Source organism: Bombina bombina, chromosome 7 (genome assembly GCF_027579735.1).
Source record: "Bombina bombina isolate aBomBom1 chromosome 7, aBomBom1.pri, whole genome shotgun sequence".
Classification (NCBI taxonomy): Eukaryota; Metazoa; Chordata; class Amphibia; order Anura; family Bombinatoridae; genus Bombina; species Bombina bombina.
The window spans coordinates 603,915,389-603,923,266 of NC_069505.1; positions in this window are offsets into that span (position 1 = coordinate 603,915,389).

Below are 7,878 nucleotides of genomic sequence, written 5' to 3' on the forward strand. Positions count from 1 at the left end.
CACACACGTGCAATACATGTACCAGCAGCACATATCACACACACAGAACCTACAGACACACACGCGCAATACATGTACCAGCAGCACATCACACACGTGCAATACATGTACCAGCAGCATATAGCACACACACAGTACATTTACCAGCAGCACATATCCCACACAGAACCTAGACACACACGTGCAATACATGTACCAGAAGCACATATCACACAAACAGTACCTACAGACACACACATTACACAGAACCTACAGACACACACGTGCAATACATGTACCAACAGCACATATCACACACACAGAACCTACGGACACACATGTACCAGCAGCACATACACACAGACCCTACCGACACACGTGCAATACACATCACCACACACATGTACCTGCAGATAAAAACATACAATAGCAGTACATATCACACACACACGTACCCGCAGATAAACACGTACATTAGCAGCAGTACATATGACACACGTACCCGCAGATAAACACATACATTAGCAGCAGTACATATGACACACGTACCCGCAGATAAACATACATTAGCAGTACATATCACACACGTACCTGCAGATAAACATACATTAGCAGTACATATCACACACGTACCTGCAGATAAACATACAATAGCAGTACATATCACACACATGTACCTGCAGATAAAAACATACAATAGCAGCAGTACATATATCACACACGTACCTGCAAACACATACATACATTAGCAGCAGCATATACCACACACACATGTACCTGCAGATAAACACATACAATAGCAGCAGTACATATCACACACACGTACCTGCAGATAAACATACAAAAGCAGCAGTATATATATCACACACTGTACTTGCAAACACATACAATAGCAGTAGTACAACACACACACACGTACCTGCAGACAAACATACATTAGCAGTACATATCACACACATGTACCTGCAGATAAACACATACAATAGCAGCAGTACATATCACACACACATGTACCTGCAGATAAAAACACACATTAGCAGTACATATCACACACACGTACCTGCAGACTAACACATACAATAGCAGCAGTACATACCACACACACGTACCTGCAGACTAACACATAGAATAGCAGTACATATCACACGTACCTGCAGATAAACACATACAATAGCAGTACATATCACACGTACCTGCAGACTAACACATACAATAGCAGCAGTATATATCTCACACACACACACGTACCTGCAGATAAACATACATTAGCAGTACATATCACACATGTACCTGCAGATAAACACATACAATAGCAGTATATATCACACACACATGTACCTGCAGACTAACACATACAATAGCAGCAGTACATATCACACATGTACCTGCAGATAAACACGTACAATAGCAGCAGTACATATCACACACATGTACCTGCAGATAAACACATACAATAGCAGCAGTACATATCACATGTTCCTGCAGATAAACACACACATGTACCTGCAGACAAACACATACAATAGCAGCAGTACATATCACACACACACACGTACCTGCAGACTAACACATACAATAGCAGCAGTACATATCACACACGTACCTGCAGATAAACATACATTAGCAGTACATATCACACACGTACCTGCAGATAAACATACAATAGCAGTACATATCACACACATGTACCTGCAGATAAAAACATACAATAGCAGCAGTACATATATCACACACACACGTACCTGCAAACACATACATACATTAGCAGCAGCATATACCACACACACACACACATGTACCTGCAGATAAACACATACAATAGCAGCAGTACATATCACACACACACGTACCTGCAGATAAACATACAAAAGCAGCAGTATATATCACACACTGTACTTGCAAACACATACAATAGCAGTAGTACAACACACACACACGTACCTGCAGACAAACATACATTAGCAGTACATATCACACACACAAGTACCTGCAGATAAACACATACAATAGCAGCAGTACATATCACACACACGTACCTGCAGACTAACACATAGAATAGCAGTACATATCACACGTACCTGCAGATAAACACATACAATAGCAGTACATATCACACGTACCTGCAGACTAACACATACAATAGCAGCAGTATATATATCTCACACACATGTACCTGCAGATAAACATACATTAGCAGTACATATCACACATGTACCTGCAGATAAACACATACAATAGCAGTATATATCACACACACATGTACCTGCAGACTAACACATACAATAGCAGCAGTACATATCACACACACAAGTACCTGCAGATAAACACATACAATAGCAGCAGTACATATCACACACACGTACCTGCAGACTAACACATAGAATAGCAGTACATATCACACGTACCTGCAGATAAACACATACAATAGCAGTACATATCACACGTACCTGCAGACTAACACATACAATAGCAGCAGTATATATCTCACACACATGTACCTGCAGATAAACATACATTAGCAGTACATATCACACATGTACCTGCAGATAAACACATACAATAGCAGTATATATCACACACACATGTACCTGCAGACTAACACATACAATAGCAGCAGTACATATCACACACACATGTACCTGCAGATAAACACATACAATAGCAGCAGTACATATCACATGTTCCTGCAGATAAACACACACATGTACCTGCAGACAAACACATACAATAGCAGCAGTACATATCACACACACACACGTACCTGCAGACTAACACATACAATAGCAGCAGTACATATCACACACACACACGTACCTGCAGACTAACACATACAATAGCAGCAGTACATATCACACACATGTACCTGCAGACTAACACATACAATAGCAGCAGTACATATCTCACACACACACATGTACCTGCAGACGTACACATACAATAACAGCAGTACATATCACACACATGTACCTGCAGACTAACATACAATAGCAGCAGTAAATATCACACACACGTATCTGCAGACTAACACATACAATAGCAGCAGTATATATCACACACGTATCTGCAGACTAACACATACAATAGCAGCAGTATATCACACACATGTACCTGCAGACTAACACATACAATAGCAGCAGTACATATCACACACACATGTACCTGCAGACGTACACATACAATAGCAGCAGTACATATCACACACACACATGTACCTGCAGACTAACACATACAATAGCAGCAGTACATATCACACACACGTACCTGAAGACTAACACATACAATAGCAGCAGTACATACCACACACACACGTACCTGCAGATAAACACATACAATAGCAGCAGTACATACCACACACACATGTACCTGCAGATAAACACATACAATAGCAGTATATACCACACACACACATATCACAGATAAACACATACATTAGCAGCAGTACATACCACACACACACACATCACAGATAAACACATACAATAGCAGTATATATCACACACACATGTTCCTGCAGACAAACACATACAATAGCAGCAGTACATATCACACACATGTACCTGCAGATAAACACATACAATAGCAGCAGTACATATCACATGTACCTGCAGATAAACACATACAATAGCAGCAGTACATATCACACACACATGTTCCTGCAGACTAACACATACAATAGCAGCAGTACATATCACACACACACGTACCTGCAGACTAACACATACAATAGCAGCAGTACATACCACACACATGTACCTGCAGATAAACACATACAATAGCAGTACATACCACACACACATGTTCCTGCAGATAAACACACACATGTATCTGCAGACTAACACATACAATAGCAGCAGTACATATCACACACACATGTATCTGCAGACTAACACATACAATAGCAGCAGTACATATCACACACACGTACCTGCAGACTAACACATACAATAGCAGCAGTACATATCACACACATGTACCTGCAGACGTACACATACAATAGCAGCAGTACATGTCACATGTTCCTGCAGATAAACACACACATGTACCTGCAGACAAACACATACAATAGCAGCAGTACATATCACACACACACACACGTATCTGCAGACTAACACATACAATAGCAGCAGTATATCACACACATGTACCTGCAGACTAACACATACAATAGCAGCAGTACATATCACACACATGTATCTGAAGACTAACACATACAATAGCAGCAGTACATATCACACACACGTACCTGAAGACTAACACATACAATAGCAGCAGTACATACCACACACACACACATATCACAGATAAACACATACATTAGCAGCAGTACATACCACACACACACATATCACAGATAAACACATACAATAGCAGCAGTACATACCACACACACATGTTCCTGCAGACTAACACATACAATAGCAGCAGAACATATCACACACATGTACCTGCAGATAAACACATACAATAGCAGCAGTACATATCACACATGTACCTGCAGATAAACACATACAATAGCAGCAGTACATATCACACACACATGTACCTGCAGATAAACACATACAATAGCAGCAGTACATATCACACATGTACCTGCAGATAAACACATACAATAGCAGCAGTACATACCACACACACATGTTCCTGCAGACTAACATACAATAGCAGCAGTACATATCACACACACACACGTTCCTGCAGATAAACACATACAATAGCAGTACATACCACACACACACACGTTCCTGCAGATAAACACATACAATAGCAGTACATATCACACACACATGTTCCTGCAGATAAACACATACAATAGCAGTACATATCACACACACGTACCTGCAGACTAACATACATTAGCAGCAGTACATATCACACACACACACATGTTCCTGCAGATAAACACATACAATAGCAGCAGTACATACCACACACACACATGTTCCTGCAGACTAACACATACAATAGCAGCAGTACATATCACACATGTACCTGCAGACTAACACATACAATAGCAGCAGTACATATCACACACACATGTACCTGCAGACTAACACATACAATAGCAGTACATATCACACACACACATGTTCCTGCAGATAAACACATACAATAGCAGTACATATCACACACACGTACCTGCAGACTAACACATACATTAGCAGCAGTACATATCACACATGTTCCTGCAGACTAACACATACATTAGCAGCAGCACATATCACACACACGTACCTGCAGACTAACACATACATTAGCAGCAGTACATATCACACACATGTACCTGCAGACTAACACATACAATAGCAGTACATATCACACATACCTGCAGATAAACACATACAATAGCAGTACATATCACACATGTACCTGCAGATAAACACATACAATAGCAGTACATATCACACATGTACCTGCAGATAAACACATACAATAGCAGCAGTACATATCACACACACACGTACCTGCAGATAAACACATACAATAGCAGCAGTACATATCACACATGTACCTGCAGATAAACACATACAATAGCAGCAGTACATATCACACACACATGTACCTGCAGACGTACACATATAATAACAGCAGTACATATCACACACGTATCTGCAGACTAACACATACAATAGCAGCAGTATATATCACACACACACACACGTACCTGCAGACTAACACATACAATAGCAGCAGTAAATATCACACACACACGTATCTGCAGACTAACACATACAATAGCAGCAGTACATATCACACACATGTATCTGCAGACTAACACATACAATAGCAGCAGTAAATATCACACACACATGTACCTGCAGACTAACACATACAATAGCAGCAGTACATATCACACACACGTACCTGCAGACGTACACATACAATAGCAGCAGTACATATCACACACATGTACCTGTAGACTAACACATACAATAGCAGCAGTATATATCACACACATGTACCTGTAGACTAACACATACAATAGCAGCAGTAAATATCACACACACACACCTATCTGCAGACTAACACATACAATAGCAGCAGTATATATCACACACATGTATCTGCAGACTAACACATACAATAGCAGCAGTACATATCACACACACGCATACCTGCAGACTAACACATACAATATCAGCAGTATATCACACACATGTACCTGCAGACTAACACATACAATAGCAGCAGTATATCACACACATGTACCTGCAGACTAACACATACAATAGCAGCAGTATATCACACACATGTACCTGCAGACTAACACATACAATAGCAGCAGTATATCACACACATGTACCTGCAGACTAACACATACAATAGCAGCAGTACATATCACACACATGTACCTGTAGACTAACACATACAATAGCAGCAGTATATATCACACACATGTACCTGTAGACTAACACATACAATAGCAGCAGTAAATATCACACACACACACCTATCTGCAGACTAACACATACAATAGCAGCAGTATATATCACACACATGTATCTGCAGACTAACACATACAATAGCAGCAGTACATATCACACACACGCATACCTGCAGACTAACACATACAATATCAGCAGTATATCACACACATGTACCTGCAGACTAACACATACAATAGCAGCAGTATATCACACACATGTACCTGCAGACTAACACATACAATAGCAGCAGTATATCACACACATGTACCTGCAGACTAACACATACAATAGCAGCAGTATATCACACACATGTACCTGCAGACTAACACATACAATAGCAGCAGTACATATCACACACATGTACCTGCAGACGTACACATACAATAGCAGCAGTACATGTCACACACATGTATCTGCAGACTAACACATACAATAGCAGCAGTATATATCACACACACATGTACCTGCAGACTAACACATACAATAGCAGCAGTACATATCACACACACATGTACCTGCAGACGTACACATACAATAGCAGCAGTACATATCACACACACGTACCTGCAGACTAACACATACAATAGCAGCAGTACATATCACACACACGTACCTGAAGACTGAACACATACAATAGCAGCAGTATATATCACACACACGTACCTGCAGACTAACACATACAATAGCAGCAGTACATATCACACACACACGTACCTGCAGACTAACACATACAATAGCAGCAGTACATATCACACACACACGTACCTGCAGACTAACACATACAATAGCAGCAGTACATATCACACACACACGTACCTGCAGACTAACACATACAATAGCAGCAGTACATATCACACACACGCGTACCTGCAGACTAACACATACAATAGCAGCAGTACATATCACACACACATGTACCTGCAGACGTACACATACAATAGCAGCAGTACATGTCACATGTTCCTGCAGATAAACACACACATGTACCTGCAGACAAACACATACAATAGCAGCAGTACATATCACACACACATGTACCTGCAGACTAACACATACAATAGCAGCAGTACATATCACACACATGTACCTGCAGACTAACACATACAATAGCAGCAGTACATATCACACACATGTACCTGCAGACGTACACATACAATAACAGCAGTACATATCACAATCATGTATCTGCAGACTAACACATACAATAGCAGCAGTATATCACACACATGTACCTGCAGATAAACACATACAATAGCAGTACATACCACACACATATCACAGATAAACACATACAATAGCAGCAGTACATACCACACACATGTTCCTGCAGATAAACACATACAATAGCAGCAGTACATACCACACACACATGTTCCTGCAGATAAACACATACAATAGCAGCAGTACATACCACACACACATGTTCCTGCAGATAAACACATACAATAGCAGCAGTACATACCACACACACATG